Source organism: Lichenostomus cassidix, chromosome 1 (assembly GCF_008360975.1).
Source record: "Lichenostomus cassidix isolate B80296 chromosome 1, HeHo_3.0, whole genome shotgun sequence".
NCBI lineage: Eukaryota > Metazoa > Chordata > Aves > Passeriformes > Meliphagidae > Lichenostomus > Lichenostomus cassidix.
This window is the reverse complement of record NC_139479.1, coordinates 111,960,094-111,977,854: the sequence shown is the minus strand read 5'-3', so window position 1 is coordinate 111,977,854 and position 17,761 is coordinate 111,960,094. Positions and strand designations below refer to the sequence as shown.

At 38.6% G+C, this 17,761-nt stretch overlaps 1 long non-coding RNA gene across 2 annotated transcripts in view; it reads right to left on the bottom strand.

The window, feature by feature from the left end:
• Positions 1–7,306: 7,306 nt before the first annotated feature.
• The window catches only part of LOC146445580 (uncharacterized), a 91,580-nt gene continuing 81,125 nt past the window's right edge, over positions 7,307–17,761 (bottom strand). For both annotated transcript variants that reach the window (XR_014852644.1, XR_014852640.1), the window contains exon 4: positions 7,307–7,388. This is a non-coding gene — a long non-coding RNA (uncharacterized LOC146445580). The remainder of the gene's footprint in view (positions 7,389–17,761) is intronic.

Here is a 17,761-nt window from a genome sequence, read left to right as displayed (position 1 = left end):
ATTCAAATAGATATATATCTATATCTATTATATCCAAAGGGAAAAAACCCTATCCACTCTTTGCCTAACCACATCAAGCTTCCCAGTTATATGAGTTGTATAGTGAAAAATGCATTTGTTTATATTGAAAGCACCTCTTTTGTCCTAACGTTCATGTACATTAAATAATATTTATTTTCTAATCATGAAAACAATATGACTTTATGCCCTAAAACATGGTGCAGGAACAAGGAAAGGTAATTTCTCTGTGGAGGAAAGGGGAGATATGTACATCTACACACAAAAGCCTATGGAAACAAAGACAAGAAAAAGCATAAGAAAGGTTTCCAAGCTGACTAATTACAAAAAAAGGATCACCTATTGCACAGATGAGCATAAAACTTGAGCACTTTACTTACATCCCACTCTCAATACAACCCAATCTGACTGGACAGGTTAATGGAAAACACAATCACACTGAGCAAAGTGAAGACCCAGTTTCAAAATCAACACACTTCCTGCAGCCATGACAAACCTATTTAGGAAAATTACACCATGCCCTACTTCATCCTGCTGCTTTTAAGCAATCAGTAAGATTTGAAAAAACTTGCTGGGAAACCAACACTACATTTCACAGACAGATGGTTTATAGTTTAAGTGCTCGAGTAAAACCTTCTCTTACCATTCTTTGTATACACTTGAAAGCCACTTAGCTGAAATAAATCTGTGCGAAACAACAGCAAATGACCAGTAAAAAGCTTAATTATTCTGCTTTATATCTATGGTATGAAAGGGGGGGTGGAAAAACCCATAAATCTACTGAAAAAGCCTGGTTTTAAACTAAGTCATGACGGGGGGAGTTGGGGCAGAGAACACGATAACTGGGCACAATTCCAGGATTTAAACAGCACCTCAGGCATTATATCCTTTCATGAAGTCAGGTTTTTATCAGAAAGCCAAGTGTTCTGAACCAAAATGCCCTTGTATTTTTGACCATCACAGAAGACTCTTGCTCTTACATAGCTCTACCTGAGAAATCTCAGTACTGTGCAAGATCATCAAAGCCCAGTCTGAACCAGTGCCAGGCACACCCCAGAACTGGGGGCACTGAGTGCAATGCCAGCGCCCTGCCTCAGGTTTGCTGACCCCACAACACCTGAGCTCACCCCAAAAGAGTGCAGAACAGCTTGGGGTGAATTTCCAGCTCACTGCTCTTTCCATTACTCAGCTACAACGAGCACCTCTGTGTGGAGTAAGGAGGTATCTCTTTCTAGGTCAAATCGTAGAAATGGGTGGTGCAAATACAGACTCAGCAGCTTGTTTATTCTCAAACAGAAGCAGCATTTTTCATCTGAGAATGGCTGCCATACGTTCAGTTTGGTCCTACCAACCAGAAGAGGAAAATCAGAAAGCAGGTGGTACAAACTGGTAACAAGAAACAAAGGGATAACTGGTTTTCTGCATTTTCTAACTTGAACTTTAGGCTGTCAGCCTAAAACTTTGTTTTATGGACATGAACATCTGGTTTAGAGTATGAAACTTCAACATTGAAAACTCTGAAAAGAAATCATATACATGCAATATGCAAAAGAAGCACAGGTGTTGATTGTGCTGTTAAATCCATTATCCAGCACTCCATGTTCTATCTGGTTTTGCGTGAATTTTGTGATAAGGGTGCTATAGATAAAGTGCAGTCCAATATTTAAACATTTACAAGTAAGATTAATAGATTAGCAACCAGACAGCTTAGTACACATCCCCAAGGACAATGAGGATTATAAGAGAAATCTAAATTAATGTCTTTAACAAGCCTAAATCTGCAGGAAGGGGCGACATACAAGAAAGAATTGAGACAAACCACATCACCCCAAAGCAGTCTGACCTTTTTGAGGGCATTCCACTGGCACCAGCTGCCCAGGTCTCATGCATTGTCTCTCAAATAAGTGATTTTAGAGACTGGTGGTGCTCACGATCTCCTGAAGTTAAGAATATTGTACCTGCACCTAATTCATTGGGTAACACTACCCTTACTGTGCTCTAAAAAAACCCCAATGAAACAAAAAAACCAACCAGACAGATCATGTATGACAGAGCCATGTGTGTGCTATAAATTCACCCTCTAGCTTCCTTTCCCAAGATTCTTCTGTATTACTAAATTTCAGTTAAACTTTCCAGCAATATAATTTACTTGGTGTTCAGAATATTTAAAATTGAAGACTGAAACTGAGCAAGTACAAGGTATTAGCAAGCGTTACGGAATAAAATATTAAAACAACAAATGACAGACTCTACCAGAAAGTGAAAACATTTACAAAATAGCCCATAGATACTGCAAGAAGTTAAAGCCAAAAAGAAACAGAAAAGCCACATAAATAAACACACAAACAGGTTTATGTGGATTCCTTCTTTCCAGTGATCAAACTCTGAGAGATTTTTCTTTCAACAGCAGCGTGTCTGAATTAGAGAATGGCAGTATCTGATCTTTTTTATGTACCTATCCATAAACAGAGCTTTGTTATAGCCACCATCAATCCTGCCCAATGCCTCCGATGCAATTTACTGTGTGTATTTATTACCCCAAAACCTCATTATAATAAATTGAAACGATCCAGCACGTCCCTGGAAGTATTCCCTACAGAATGCTATATATCCCTAGCTCTGCTTTAACTTCCCAGCTCCCTTTCAGGATAAATATGGGCTACACGTAGCGAGTTTCATGTCCAGAAATACAATTTATAAGAAATGTCACCTGTCAGTTTGCCTTCAGTAGCCAACATCTCACATCATCCCAGCTAAATTATGTTCAGTCACGTCAGACAAGAGAACATATCTAACTCAAATACTTACACTTAACGGATAATTGAGAACTGATCCACTAAATGAGCACCTCTAATTACACAGTTCTAGGGGTGGGGGGAATTTCTTATCTCTAGAGCTCTAATTTCCACATGCCACACGCATCTTTTGTGAATTGAAGCGATGAATATACATAATTATAAAATTCTCTTTGCAAATTAATATAGTTAAGGCTGAAAATCCAGTAATCAGAGGGTGTTTTTTAACAGATAGAATAAGCACTATTCTCCTATTCCAAAGGCTGTAGAACAGCATCCAAAATTTTACCAATGTTGGGAGAACTAAGAAGTGTTAAAACAGATAATATTCATAACACACAGGAGCTTTGGCAAAGAAACCCTGAATTGATACAAGAAATTATGCCAAGAGGACCAGGAGAGGCAGTAGGGTTATCCTTAGTTTTTGACTTTTTTTTTCTCCCCTGGAAATTAATGCAAATATATCTCCCCCACATTTAAAAGAGGTTGAATTTGAAATATAGAAGTTTTATTTTGCATCAGTGTGCCATCACATGTTTCTAATTACTTGCTGTCGTCATTTTTTCTCAGATATTTTGAAAAGTCACATCACATTGATTGGCAGAGAGCAAAGACCACACATATCAAAAAAAGTGCAAACCAGAACACACTGAACACAAAACTGAATTTGAACAATATCGGTAACTTTCTTCTTTTTCCACTTTAAATGGGAGAAAACTTTTTCCACTACAGGTGCGTATGATCATCCAAAATACCACTCTTAACACGAAAGGAGGCAAGTCACTGTATCTCCTTTCCTCTGGCATTATCTGACTTCTAGAACTAATCCTCTTATTTGGCACACAATCACATTTTTAATCTAAAACCACCTTATCTAGACCCCCAAGATTTTGGTTTGCATGTATTTTTCAGGGGAAGCTGCTTCACTTCATTGAGATAATGCATCACTGAATTATAAGCTCTGTGCAGCTGTCACTCTGTGCCAAACATTCAGAAACATAAATGAACTCTGACAAGTCATTTATCTGGTAATTCAGTGTCAAAGTGTAATAATATCACTGGGCTTAGTGCATTATCAGTGTTAAAGCAGAACTGAAGTTAAAATGCAAATTGAAAACACCTTTTGCATGTCAGAATAAAAAGTACTATAGTTGGTGCCCACCCTGTTAATCCTGTAGATTCTCAATTGTGTAAGAATAAAAATGTGTGGATAAACCCAAATGTTACACTCATTAAACCACGAACTAAAGGCTTAATGAATGCAGTGCCACCTGTAGTTACTACAGTGGCTTTAAGTCTTCAAGAAGGAATACCTGCAGTTTGTCACGCTGACTGAAATCCCCAGGGAGCTCACATTCCCCTCACAAGAGCACTGAGTGCAACAGAAGTACAACGTGCAGTAGAATAGGAATTTTGAGCCCATCTATTCAATTTTGTAATTTTGCTAAGTAAAGCCCACCCTGCAAGAACTGCCTGAATCCTTTCCTCACTCAGTGCTTGCTCAGACAGTCACAAAACACATTTTCAGATGTAGGAACACAGTGGCTCATCTTTTAAATGTCCACTCAGCCAAAGAGTTTGCATCTTATTTTATCTCTTACTATTAAAGGCAAACACCAAAGCATGGTGGTTTGGCATTTTGTTTGTTTGTTGTTTTTTTTTCTTCTTGTTTTGCTTTGTTTTGCTTGGTAGGTCTTTTTTGGTTGGTTGATTGGGGTTTTTTCTCCTGGATGTAAAGCCATTGGCAAAGATTTCCTTCTCTTCCCTCCCAAAGAGCTTATAAATTTGAAGAAAACAGCCAAATCTTCCTCATGTTCCTCTCTTGGCTAGTGTTGATCCACCTCAGGAAGACCAAGTGCAAACTTGCTTTGATCCCCTAGGTGTAATTTAAGTAATGGGGTAGAACCATTTCCACACTCAAAACCACACACAGAGCACTAAAACTCAGCTGGAAGAGGGTCAGTGCAGATTTAACTGAGGCTAAACCTTAAACAAAAGAAGAAAGCAGGACAGTAATATGAGGTATTTTTTTCTGTTATTAAGTTTTTATGTTAAGCACAAAGCTGAATGAGAGGTGATGTAACAGAGCAAGAATCTTACTCTGGGGAAGATGAGACAGAAAGGATTAAAAAAAACCCCAAACTAACAACAAAAACATTCTGAGCTGTAAGCTATCAGTTTATACACTACAGATAAGTCATCTAGTCTGCAGACAAAGCAAAGACTCTCCTTGATGTGTCCCAACTCTTCTATTATGTGCTAGTTATGAAAATAATCAAGATTTAGCCACCTTTTTTTTTTCTCAAATCAGAATCCTGCACCAATATTTTGGTTTTTAATCACATAAATAACTTCTGCATGTTAAATCTGGCAATTGCTGCTAAGGTCAACAGCTGAGAGATTATCTGGAGAAGGTGGAGAGAGTCTTATAAAAAGAGAGCATGAAAACAAAATTATTTATTTTAGAAGGGAGAGCTGTTAAGAGTGGGTAGTACATGAAACGACATGCAGAGGATGTAAATCAAAGGAGTCTCTTTCTCTTCCTACCTTGACCTACAAAAATATCTGGTCTGCCTCCTGCTGATAGCCCAAAACTGATACAGCAAAAAGCACCAGTCAAAAATAAAAGGTTATATCTTGCTACCAAAGTTCTTCCTGTATTTTTTTCCACCCCTTCCTACTTCAGAGACATCTTCTTACTCTATATGCCACCACACCCCCAGTTTTTGTGCCAGTCTGAAGTGGAAACATTAAATAAAATTTCCCTCCTCTCCTACTCACATTTTTAACACAGCCCATTAATGACTTTCCTTTAGCTTGTTTTTGCCATGCCAAATCGATATCAATCTGCAATTTCTTCAACTCAGCTAATTATCATCTATGGGGTATGTAGTTCCAGACAGTTTAAAATCCCTGAGATTTTCCATGTCTCAAAAAATAAAAGAGGGCTTATTACATCCAGTTTTCAGGTTCCTTTACAAAGATTTGTGTGTAATAAACTCAGGCAGCTTTTTATCCCTTTTCCAGCCTCCTTCAAAAAAAGACTCTCAAGCCTTTCTTGCTACAGTTGACTAATGGCGGTAATCACCTGAGGCAATCTCCCAGATCCTTTAAAAAATAAACAAATCATAGCCTCTACATTTCCTGTTCTTGAGTTAAAAAAAGAAAAAAGAAAGATAAATTCTAACAAAAACAGCAGGTTTAAAGTACACTGAATGTACAACTACATATTTCATGACCCAAAATTCTTCACAGGCAAGAAAACTTCCCCACACAGGTTTTTTTTTTTTTGCTACACCACCTCACCCCAAAGCAAGCTGAGCTTGCTGAGAGGTTGTGCATGCAGAAGACACTGATGACCAAATGCCGTGTAAAGATAATTTTGGCTGCCATATTTCCCACTTCAGTTAGCTCAGAAGAAGAGATAAGCCCTGATTATGAAGCAAAAAAATTAAACAATTGGTCCAAGCCACCCCTTGGAAGGCATCCATTTCCTGATGTTTTCTCCTGCCCTGGGCCAGAAGTGGCCAGCAACAATTTGAGCCTTGGGAAAACTCTACTAGAAGCAAAGCACAGTCTGGAACATGGTATTGATAAAGACACTAACATAGGTTTGGTTTCAACTCACTTGGAATTCAGAAGGGCATGTAAAACTCACATTAAAATCAGGGTGCTGGTGGATTGAAATCCAAAATGGCAGTGCTTTCCAAAAACTAAAAGTGCTGGCAGTCACTCTTTTGAGACACCATTGCATCATGATCCTGCCTTCCATGAGGCCAAGTATTTTCTAAACCCCTGGCACGATTTAGATATTTACCAAATGTCTTTATCACATCAAAAGTCACATTGCTCTGGGTGCTTTTTCTAAACAGTCTCTTTTTTTTTTTATACTGATGAAACCCACAAATAAAGCTGCTGTTTTCCCTTCCTCATCTGTAGAGAAATCTCAAGACACCATTAAAAGAGCCCACTAGAAATTAAGGATTAGAAACAAACCATGTGGGGGAAAATATTGGGAAAAGAAAGAAAAGCAAAGACTAATATTAAGACCACAACACTCAGAAAAACAATTCTAGAGGAAACAGACACTGCCAGATAGAACAAAATCAGGTGCAGACAAATGCCTCAGAAAAGATCATGGATTAGAAACATGGCTTGGTTAGTAACAGGGGATCTTCAATAATTGTACCAGAATAATTGTATCAAAGTATACACAAAAATGCAAACATATTTCTCTTTCAAAAGTTAAAGGGGCATTGTCCTTGAACATCTGACACCTGCAGAGGTGTCATTAAAAGCACCCAAAGGTACATCAAAAGTACCCAAAAGCACCCACTCTCCCCCATTAAATCTGAATATAGAGCTGACTTCTGCAGAAATAAACAAGTCAGAGATCTACAGACAAGAACTGGCCCAAATTTACAACAGTTAGACAACAAACCTTGTGATCCATGGTCTTTCCTAGACAGGCTATTGAACACTGTGCTGAAATACTTAATCTTGAACACTGCTCTTCATAATGTCTCCCTCTGACACTAAAAAGGGGCAGAAGTTGTTTTTCAGGATCTTTATTTCCTACAAGACAGAAAATATTTAATACAGATGTTTTCTTCTATAAGCAAAGCTTCGGAGTAGAAGCAAAACATTTGCGTTTTCAAAAATGTTTGATTTCATTTATCTTCCCATCAAACAGAGACATAGCACCTTTTCCTAAAGCAGCTCTTCCCATCCAGCTCTCTCCCCTTTCAGCAGCACCAGAACCCACTAAGCCAGGTGCAAAATACACACAGCAGCCAGTCCAGCAGCACTGAAAATGGTGCCCACATGAAAATAAAATTCATAATTATATACCTCTTTTCTTCTAACCATGTATCTCTTCTCCCAAGAGGACAGGGATATGTAATGTGTCTTTACTAACTATCCTGATATTATAAAATTCCTGCCCATAAAGAACAAAGAGGGTTGATAATCTTTCCGTGCTAAACAAACAAGGCAGGCAAGCTTAGGAAAGCTTCCTGGAAAAATGGGTGACACAGCTTTGTGGGGATGGTTGTTTATCACACAAAAGGCAAAGGAACTTTAATAAATTCCCTCCTGAAATTTCCTCTCTAAGTATGACTCTTTTAAATGTATATGCTGACTTCCCAAGAGCCCTTCCTCTAACTTCATGTATTCCACAGTAGTATCCTCAAACATGTTAAGTTTGCTCTGGAAATAAACTATTTCAAGGCTCCTGTGGGATCCTGTATACTGTGAAATGCTGATATTTTTCTAGTTTATTATCATTTCATATGATTTTATTCCTTCCTCCCAAGAGACAGCATTTTCCAGAAAGGTATTTTCCTCACAGTTTGAAAATACTGCTCTCCAGAGGAATAAAAATATATCCTTTCAGCAGTAGTTTTACTGTTTTTTCCAAATTTATTCTTCTAACTTTGCACATATCCAACAACTGAAACACACACTGGGACGTGTCTGAGATGCAAACTAATACAGGTGACATGCCTGACTTGCTCCAGAAACAATGACAAGGCATATTTATTTTTAACAGGGTATATTAAAAGAACTTGTACTGCTGGAAAAACAAATTAGAATTGTATGGTCATAGAGGTTTGAGTTCAGAAAACAAGTTCTGTTGCAACACTGTTGGTTGAATCAGGTTGTGCAGGTGGATGTCAGCAAATAGTGGTTTCAAATCACAACAGAATGGTCTTTCAAACTGAACATGCATTTTTCCTGCCAAAATGTTAAATGAGCCTTTTGATTGGAAATTTGTATTTTTCTTCCAAGTACAAGACAGATAACTGCGTCACGTGTACTTTAAATTGCAACAGCTTGCAGTCCTGAGAACAAAGGAAATGTGTTCAAATAATCCATGGCAGCCACTATAAATGGGATGTGTTTCAAGGCAAGGAAACCTGCAGGGGCAGTGCCCTGTCAAAAGCACTGCTTGGGGCTGGGGGGTTTTCAGAGCACCAGAGGTCAGGTTTGAGGCTCAGTCCACATGTCCAGGCTGGGACAGGAGAGTGAGGGCAAAGTGAGACACAGCTGGATTAAAAAATGAAATGCATGAGGTCCAAGATCAGCAGGTTCAGGTGGTCAGAAAGACAAACCTCCAAGTTCACCATACTGAGGTCTCTTCAAGTTAGCCCTCAAAAGCCCCAAGGGCTGCAGAAGATCCTTCCCAGGGAGAGAGGACATGGAAAAGGTATCCCAGGTTACTTAGCACTCTGGGGACACACGGACACCTAGCAGGTAGATAGAGGCAAATCTCCATGCACTAACCCAGGAAGGTTTTACTCAATCAGTTTGTGCAATTAATGTAACTCTGAAATTAGGGAAAGGAGAAGAGAGCACTCTGACCCTGTAGGTGCAGGGTGAAGACATGATCTCTCTCCAGGTATGTCTACCTTTTTGTTAAAAACAACCTTCAAGCTTTAGCAGATGTGCTGGGTTTCTCTTTAACAACTTGATTCGCTATTGTGCAGAGCACCAAAAAATGAGACTCAGTATAGCCCACAAGACCTTAAAAAAACCACCTGACAAACTCCATGCTTCTTGGAGCTAGACTGATACTGATCTCTGAGGTAACTGTTTTAAATTAAATACCAAAAAACCTTATTCACAATTTGCAACTGCCGTGCTGGCTCACAATGCAGACAACTCGCAAAGCATCAGTTGCAATCCCACAAGTAAATTTTGTGAATTCTCCCTTTACTGATTAAATTAATGTCACAATTAATTGATTAATTTAAACAGCTGCTTCTTAATAGATGCTATAAAAGTATGGAGAAAATGATTAAAATACCAAGTTTGACTTAAGACAGGTATTTAATTTCATTTCTCCAAGGGTGACTATCAACAGATCTCCTGAATCACACTGGATCTTGATTGTAACTTGTTCCTTCTTCCTGTCATTACAAGTGAATTATCCTAGAAAAATATTTTTACCCAAGCTTGTGGTTTACATTAATTAAAAAAATGAAAAATGATGCCATACAATTTTTTCTGCCAATCACCCCCAAACACTGTCAGCAGATTCATATTAATAGGTTAACATTAACTCAGTGAATTACTGAGTTTCCTGATAATGTACATGAAATAATCTGCAATGCAACTTCCCAAGACACCTCAATAAAAGTTCAAATGACTGCATTTTGGAAGTGAACCTACAAATTTCAGAACAGCAACATCAAAAAAGAAAAGATTCTTTTCTTTAAATATTAACTGTAATGGCAAGGTAATATATTTCCAGGGTAATATATAACACAAAGTGTCACAAAACACAGCACTGCACAGAACACATGCCTAGACAAATACTTGAAAGAAATATGGAATAAAATGTAGCTTGAATTTGACAAACTGAACTCTATGTTGATGAAAGACAAGCCTCAGGTGATACAGGCAATATTTAGCTACCAAAAAACGTTACAGGTTTTGTTATTAGAAAAGAGAACTGTTAATTATTAGCATCTTAAAGGGATGCACAGCACCTAGGACTGCAGCACTGCCACACGTCAGGTGCATCACACAGGAACTGAGGCTCCCCAGTTCACTTCTGACAAACACCAGAAGGCCATTAACCCCCTGTTTGCCACCAGACTGCTGAAAAAGCACCCCTCCACCCCCTGCCCTCAGCACTGACAAGTGTGACAGGCCTAAGAGAAAGCAGATGCAGAAGGCAGATAAATAACAAAGGGCTTCTCTCGGTTCTGTTCAGTGGAACTGCCTACGTATCTGCATCAAAGAGAAACACAGAGATTAAAGGCAAAACCCAAGCAGGCAGCCAGAAAAAGGACTGAGAAAAGTCTTTCTACCTCTTTCCCTCCTCCCATGACTTCCCTGAGGGAGAGCTTTGAACAAAAGCACTGTTGAGAAAAGAGTGTGGAGTTCCTGTTTGATGGTGCCAGTGTTCAGGGGTGCTGTGAGAATTCTCTGCTCATTCTCCACTGCTAAGGCTTTGCCCTTCCAAAGGATTTGCACTTCATACATCCACTACAGAAAATGTCACAATGGCAACACTATCTTCTCCTAGCAAACGATTATTTCATATAGCTTTTTAGCACTTCAAAATTCAGGCATGAGTAATGCTACAAAAGCCTTTCACTGTTGGTCAAAATACAAAAGCCACTCCAGAAAGCACAGCATTTAAAAGCTGTGCTCTCCAAAATGGCACGTTGGAGAATTTTGTATTTTTTAACACACTTAATTCCTATTAAGAGTAATAGCAGCTAAGCATGAGCCAAAGGATAACTAACATTCCTTCAGGATTTAAGATATATTTGCCTTTATGGATACAGATATCCACAAGTTCTACATGAAACAACTTCCAGCTCCTAGATTTGTTCCAGAGTATAAATCTCTTCTGTTAGTATGCATAAGACACAGCTAAATGTGGCTGCTCAAACAGAAAAGAACAGGCCTAATCAGAGAGAGGGAGACTGTTTCTCATAAAATGCAGGGGACCCTTTGTTTCGATTTTGCCAACTATCTCAGACTTGAGATTTTTCTAAAACAGACAAGGTATACGTCCTTTGTAGACATCACATGCAACTGTTATCTCTCTTTCTTTTCATTGATTTAAATTTAAGTAATAGGCTTTGGTTTTATCCTCACAGTACTTCTAAAGATAGCAACAGTCAGGATCGGAAAACCAAACAATTTTGTCTTCTAAATAGTTTTGTTACACAGAAAAAGAATATGACAATAGCCTCTCAAACACTAAAAAGGGTCAGGGAACATAAACATATTTTCAAAATTATTTTCAAAACATCCCAGTGATTCTGAAAGCCTCAGGAACCCAAGAGCAGTTCTAAATCCTTTGGAGAATGGCTCTGAGTATGAGTAGAGGAAAGCAGGGCACAGTTAGCTCCTCACAGGTGGCACACGTGTTGCTGTGCCCTCACTACTCCTGTGCTCATCTCCAGGGATAAGCACAGCCCATCTCTTGCTGTCTGTGAATTTTTGCTCACCAATTCACATTATGCAAGATAAAACTTCTTCCTCACAAGGAGCCTGTTCTTTACCTCTGAGAGGTTTATTACCTTGCCTGCACTCTGCTCATTAGTTCTGCTGTGTTATTCTGACATGGATTTATCTCTTCATTCCTTAAAAATATTTGGGTTTCATTTCCTTCAGTTCTGCAGCTTCTTCCTCAGTCCTACCTATGGCTCCATGATCCTTCCAGATGCACTTAGGATGCTATTCTTTTAATCAAGGGCCGAGAGTGAATTATTTTTTCTTTGTGTGTAGCCTCTTTTGTAGTAATTGATTGCTAGATGCAGCAATTTTAATCATCTAAAGACTTCAGTCTAAGTGGTCTCAAATTGCACCATATGAACTAAGGAGATGGGCTTAAAATCTCTATAAGCAAGTTAGTGCATAAATGCAGAAATAACTGGGTTTTATTTTGAAGGAAATGTTTCTATCAGGGAAGGCTTTTAAAAATACATAAACATATTATAGAGGAAGCATAGAGATGGTGAACTGGGAACCAGTGCATGCCATTTTTCCCAAAACAGTATTTATGGAAGATTTTATGAGTGTTAAAAAATTAAATCGTAGACTTTCATTTTCTCCTTTGCTCCCATGTGATGTAACATGTGTCCAACAATCATTTGCTGATTATATTATAATTAATCCATTAAAAAACTCCCAGTAAACCACCAAAGAAATGGACAAAATTTCTTTAAATAGAAAAACGTTAGAAACTTGGGCCATCAGAATACCACCAGAAAAATGGAAACTAAAGTTATTAATATGATGATTTTCACTTGTGTCCTATTATCTCAGGGAACATGTTTGCACTGTGCTTCAGCCTGCTAGGATCTGAAATTGCTGTGAAATATAACCAGGCTGTGTAATTAAAGCAGCAATTAACCTTGCTTTTGAACAACCTGGGAATTACATTTTGATCAAGAGGCACACTGCAAATCTCTGCTTCCAGTATCTTCTCATCTCATCAAGATCATGCCATAGTTCTTGACATTTCTGATAACCTGGTCTATTCTCTTTAGAAGTATCTGCCTACCTGCTGCAACCCTACAGTTCCAACCCTGGAATAAAATGCTGTGGATCTGGGCACTGAACATAGCAGGAATAACAATAAATGGTCTAAGGCTGATCAATTCTGCAAAAATTCACAATCACAAGAACTATTAGTGAGCAGATCATGAACACTAACATGTGCAGGGCCCACATTTCTTATTCATAACTCCTGGTTAAACAGCATCAGTCAGTGACCAAGCAGACTCATCTGGAAATTTAACTGAGTGCTCAGAAGAACCCAACCACATGCCTTGAGTGAAAGAAAAAACTAGGGTGAGGCTGATTCTCAAACCAATGCATGATCTTTATAATGAAGAAATAAAATGGGAACTAACCAGACAACAGGACTCAAAACATCCTCTAAGCAAATGAAGGGACAAAATCACAATATTTTTACCAGGTGGGGAGCAACTGTACTGTCATTCATTAAGAGCTTGAAGCATTGGACAAGAAGATCAGGAGTTTGTAATGAAGTTATTCCTAACTGAAATAAAATCTGTGCATGGTAAGGATTAATTTGTGGCACAGCATTTACCTGGTAATTAACAAGTGCAACTAAGCCACATGACAGCTGTTGTGCCCTTTTATGAAGGTTTTGCTCATTTCAACTAAACTTTAAAATGGCCTTATTTTGCTCTGCCATGTAATGCCTGGAAGCTCTCTCCACGTCAGAACTGATGGGCAGTAAAGGATCAGGGAAGGGAAAGACAATGGATCAGACATCCACAGCACTATGTTGAACAACTTTTAGTGATGATCCTCACAGAGCTGGACCCACAAGGCAGCTAACAGAGATAGTGAGCAGATCACATGTTCTCAAACTACTTTTGCTCTTTTTCCATTCTTCACTGTTTCTCACTCTTTTTCAGACAGAACCGTGGAGTCCTTTTGCTCTCACACTCCACCTTCTCATATACTACCCACAGAAAAAGTTTCTCTCCAACTTAATCAAAAAATATACTTTCTTGGCCACCTTAAAAGATGTACTAATAAGATTAGCAGACCTCAGAACAGCCTCCAGTCACTTGCAGGCAGAAAGCTCCCTCCCCAAGACATCTGCTTTGTGTGCAGCACTGTGGCAGAGTTCAGTGGTCTGAGCCTCACCAGGTGGATAGCGTGCCAGGAACCAAAGTTAAGAGCTGATGTAGAAGAAAGCTTGTTCCACAGAATTCCTAAGGGTCTGAAAAGCCAAAGTGCAGCCGAAGGTTATCACAGAGGAACAGTGTGTTGCAAGGACTAGCAGCTATAAATAACACACAAAAGAAACTGTTTTACATTTGTTTGGTTTTGAGCACATGTACAAGAGGTGGATTAGAGCTTTTTCTTGTGCAACACATCAGATTAATTCAACAACCTCTTTGCCAAAGAATGCTCTTATGGGACTACATGTTCCTCTCCTTCCAGGACTCCTGTTTCCTTTGTTCAAAATAAGACTATTTAACAAAAGTTTGACTTCTGAGATCACACCTTTTGCTTTTGACCCTTGCTAAGTGTCTAGCTGTTCCCTGAATCATTGTTCTCTCTCTCAAAATCAACCCAAGCCTCTTTACTCCTTCCTCCTCCCTACCCCCTGTAGGGTTTCACTCAACAAGCCATTCCCTCTGGAGCACAACACACAACAGCTTCCACCCCTTTTACTTTTCTTTGCCCTTTCCTTGTGGCTTTTTTCAGCAGCTCCCTCCCCATGCTGTCCTTCATAAAGAACAGGCAATCTTTATCCACCCCTTGAATTTTATCTCCACAGCACCAAACATAACAACAATTTCAAGAGCAAAACCACAAAGTCCATAGGAAGGTGAACCATTTAAAAGCAGCCCACTTAAATTTCAGCTCTGGGTGAAGGGCAAATAAATGGGGACCAAATCAATGCCATTCTTCAGAGGGAGCAAGAGCAGCAGCCCCCTCACTGACTGTGCTGGACCTACAGCAGCCACGAGTTCTTCAAAGTGTGTGACCACCAGAAACCTGGGACACCAAATCCCTGCAGTTTGCTCTCAACACAACTCCATCCTTACCCAAACCAGCTCCATGTGCTCCTGTCTACTCAAACAGTTTAAAACAAGCAATATGCAAACAACTGTCTTCTTCCTTGCATATTATTAGTTTAACGTTTTAATACTCTGTGACCTGCAAGATCAGAAACTAATTCTATTTCACTTCCTTGATAACCCCTACCTATCTCATGGCAACATGCCATTTTTAATACATATCTGGTGCTCTTATTATCCAAGTAATAAAATTCATCCATGGCAAAAATTTCACAGAGAAAAAGAATATGTATGAGTGAAATCTAATGGCAGTGATGCAGAATTCTGGCAGCAGCAACCAGCCATTTTTGCCAGTAATAGCAAAAGATTTTACCTCCATTACTGCCAAAAAGGAAAAACCCAGCAAAGCCTACTCAGATTAAGATGGTTTCTGTGGTACAGCAAATGACAGGCGCCATTGCTAGACCATGATTAAAATTATCACCAAGGTATCACCGTAAGATTGAATTAAAATTTGGATTCCATTAGAACACACAGTCTGCATACTGTTGGCTAGAGCATCTATATCCAAAATTTGTGCATAAAACAAATTGTTAATGTTGTTAGAAACTTCTGTTACAAGCACTACCAGGCTAAGCTGAAAGCCATCTTTAAAAGTCCTTGTTTTTGAGATAACAGCTCTTACATTTGCAAATGCTAAGCTAGAATATGTTCCATCTCACAAACCAACAGCCTTATGACTGTCTTCTGTTAAAGGCAAAAAAAACCCCCAACATTTCCATATGCATCTATTTTATCTGGATATCTCGTTATCCCAGCTGTCGGTGAGAGGAGTGGAAATCCTGCAGGGCTCCTCACCAGCACGTGTGGGTATCAGACATCCCTGATCAGAAACCTGCTGGGATGCCAGCAAAGCCAAGGAGCCTCCATGATCTGCCCATATGCTCCCTCTTTACACAACAGATTGATACCAAAGCAAAGCAGTTCAAATGTTTGCAGTGCTCCTTCATCGCGGCCAGCAATCTGCAAACAATCTCAAACTGCTTTTTTTAGTCTACAAGTGCAGGTTTTAGCTTGAAGCATAAGCTCCCCGTTCAGACATGAAGTGCCTCCACTGAGCTGAAAATCTTCCACGCTTTGAGGAAGTCTGGATGGGAATCTACTGTTTGAATTTTTCAGCAGAATTTCGGGATTAAGGGGAAAAACAGGCAGTAACAAAGTTGTCTTAAAACCAAGTAACTGTTGATTAACCCTTATTTAGGGAAGATATTAATTAAATATTGTGTTTGTAATGATGGCAAGAAGGGATTGAACATGCTCTGGAGACCAAAAATAGATCCTGGTACCAACAAAATCCAGTAGCATGTGTGATCTTGAAACTCCAGTTGTTAGTGTACATATACTGCAGGCAAATTCCAGGCACTTAAAAAAATCAAAATTAAAAAAAAAAAAAAAAAAAAAATCAAAGCTCATTTCTGAGTATAAAACCAGGTACAGAAATGTATATCGGATTCAACTGCAGCAGAATTTTTTTAAAATGTAGCTGGGGAAGAAAAAGAGCTCAAAAAAGGCTTCAAACTTCACAGTCTGACTGAATTTGCTTTGTCAGAGAACTACAAAAACATTTCTCAGGCTTAAGAAGACTTCCTTAATTCAAGATACAGTCTCCTTGTATTCAGACCACTTCATCAAAAGTTTCATCATATCAAATATATCCCAGTTTGTCCTTTACCTCTAATAATCTGCATCCCAAACTTGCTAATGTTTATAAAAATTTTTTTTCCTTCCAAGAAGTCAGGTAAGTGAAGTCATCAAGACTTCTTTGAAAATTGGAAAATCCACTTGCCAATAATCAATCAATCAATGATCAAACAATCAATTTATAGCTCTTACCCCTACACTTTAACATTATTTCGAAAGTGGGATCCTAACATTATTCCACTGTATCATAACCTTATTTTGGTATCAGAAGAGGAACCAGAACACAGCAATGCAACTATACAAGGAAATTTTATATCACAGAAATATCCCCAAAAGGAAAAACAGTGCTGCCAGAAATAAGTGTGGTGATAGAAAGAACAGACAATTTAACCAAAGTCAGTTATGAGGATTTTATATGCCCCTACATCCTATTTTGGCAATTTTCTGCTTAGCAAGGAAGCAACCACTGATCTCCATCTACTTTGGGTTAAAAAATTAGTTAAAAAATACTGTGCTTCTCATTTGGGGTTTCTGCAGTAACATTTTTCTGTAGCTAAATTTTGGGAATGTCATTTTATGTAACAAAGTTGTTTTTCTGGTTTAAAAACTTATTTATTATTGATAATTTGACAAATGTTTCGATCTTCCCTAGTGCTGCACTATATCACTTAATGGCCCCTTGCAGATAGTAAAACTTTTCTAAAATGAGGAAGCTGAGTTCAAAGCAAGAAAACTTCCACAGAATACAGATCTTTTCTGTCCACTTCAGAGTGGCCATTTCTGTGGAAAACACTGACTGAGAAGCCCTTTTTAATTTGATGTGGAAGAAGCTGAGATGGCCTAACTTATATTTCCATGGGTTATAGTAAAACCCGAAATTATTGAAAACTAACATAACTGCAGTGGTTTTATTTGTCCCCCAAATACAGTAAAGAACATTACAGAACACTTTTCCACAGCTGTTCTGACAGCAACACTCATAAGTCACAACCAGCAAATAAAACTGATTGCAGAAATTAATGTATCAACTTCTACAGGATTTTTCCATACAAGCCTTTCTGGAAACTTTGTGCTCCAAGAGACACGCTGTAATTAAAAAATCAGCAATGAAATCCCAAACAATATAAAGAATTATAGCACCAATTAATTACAGTGCTTTCAAGCTGAAAAAAAGCAATTTGCTAATGAAAACCACGATTGCTTAACAGCAGC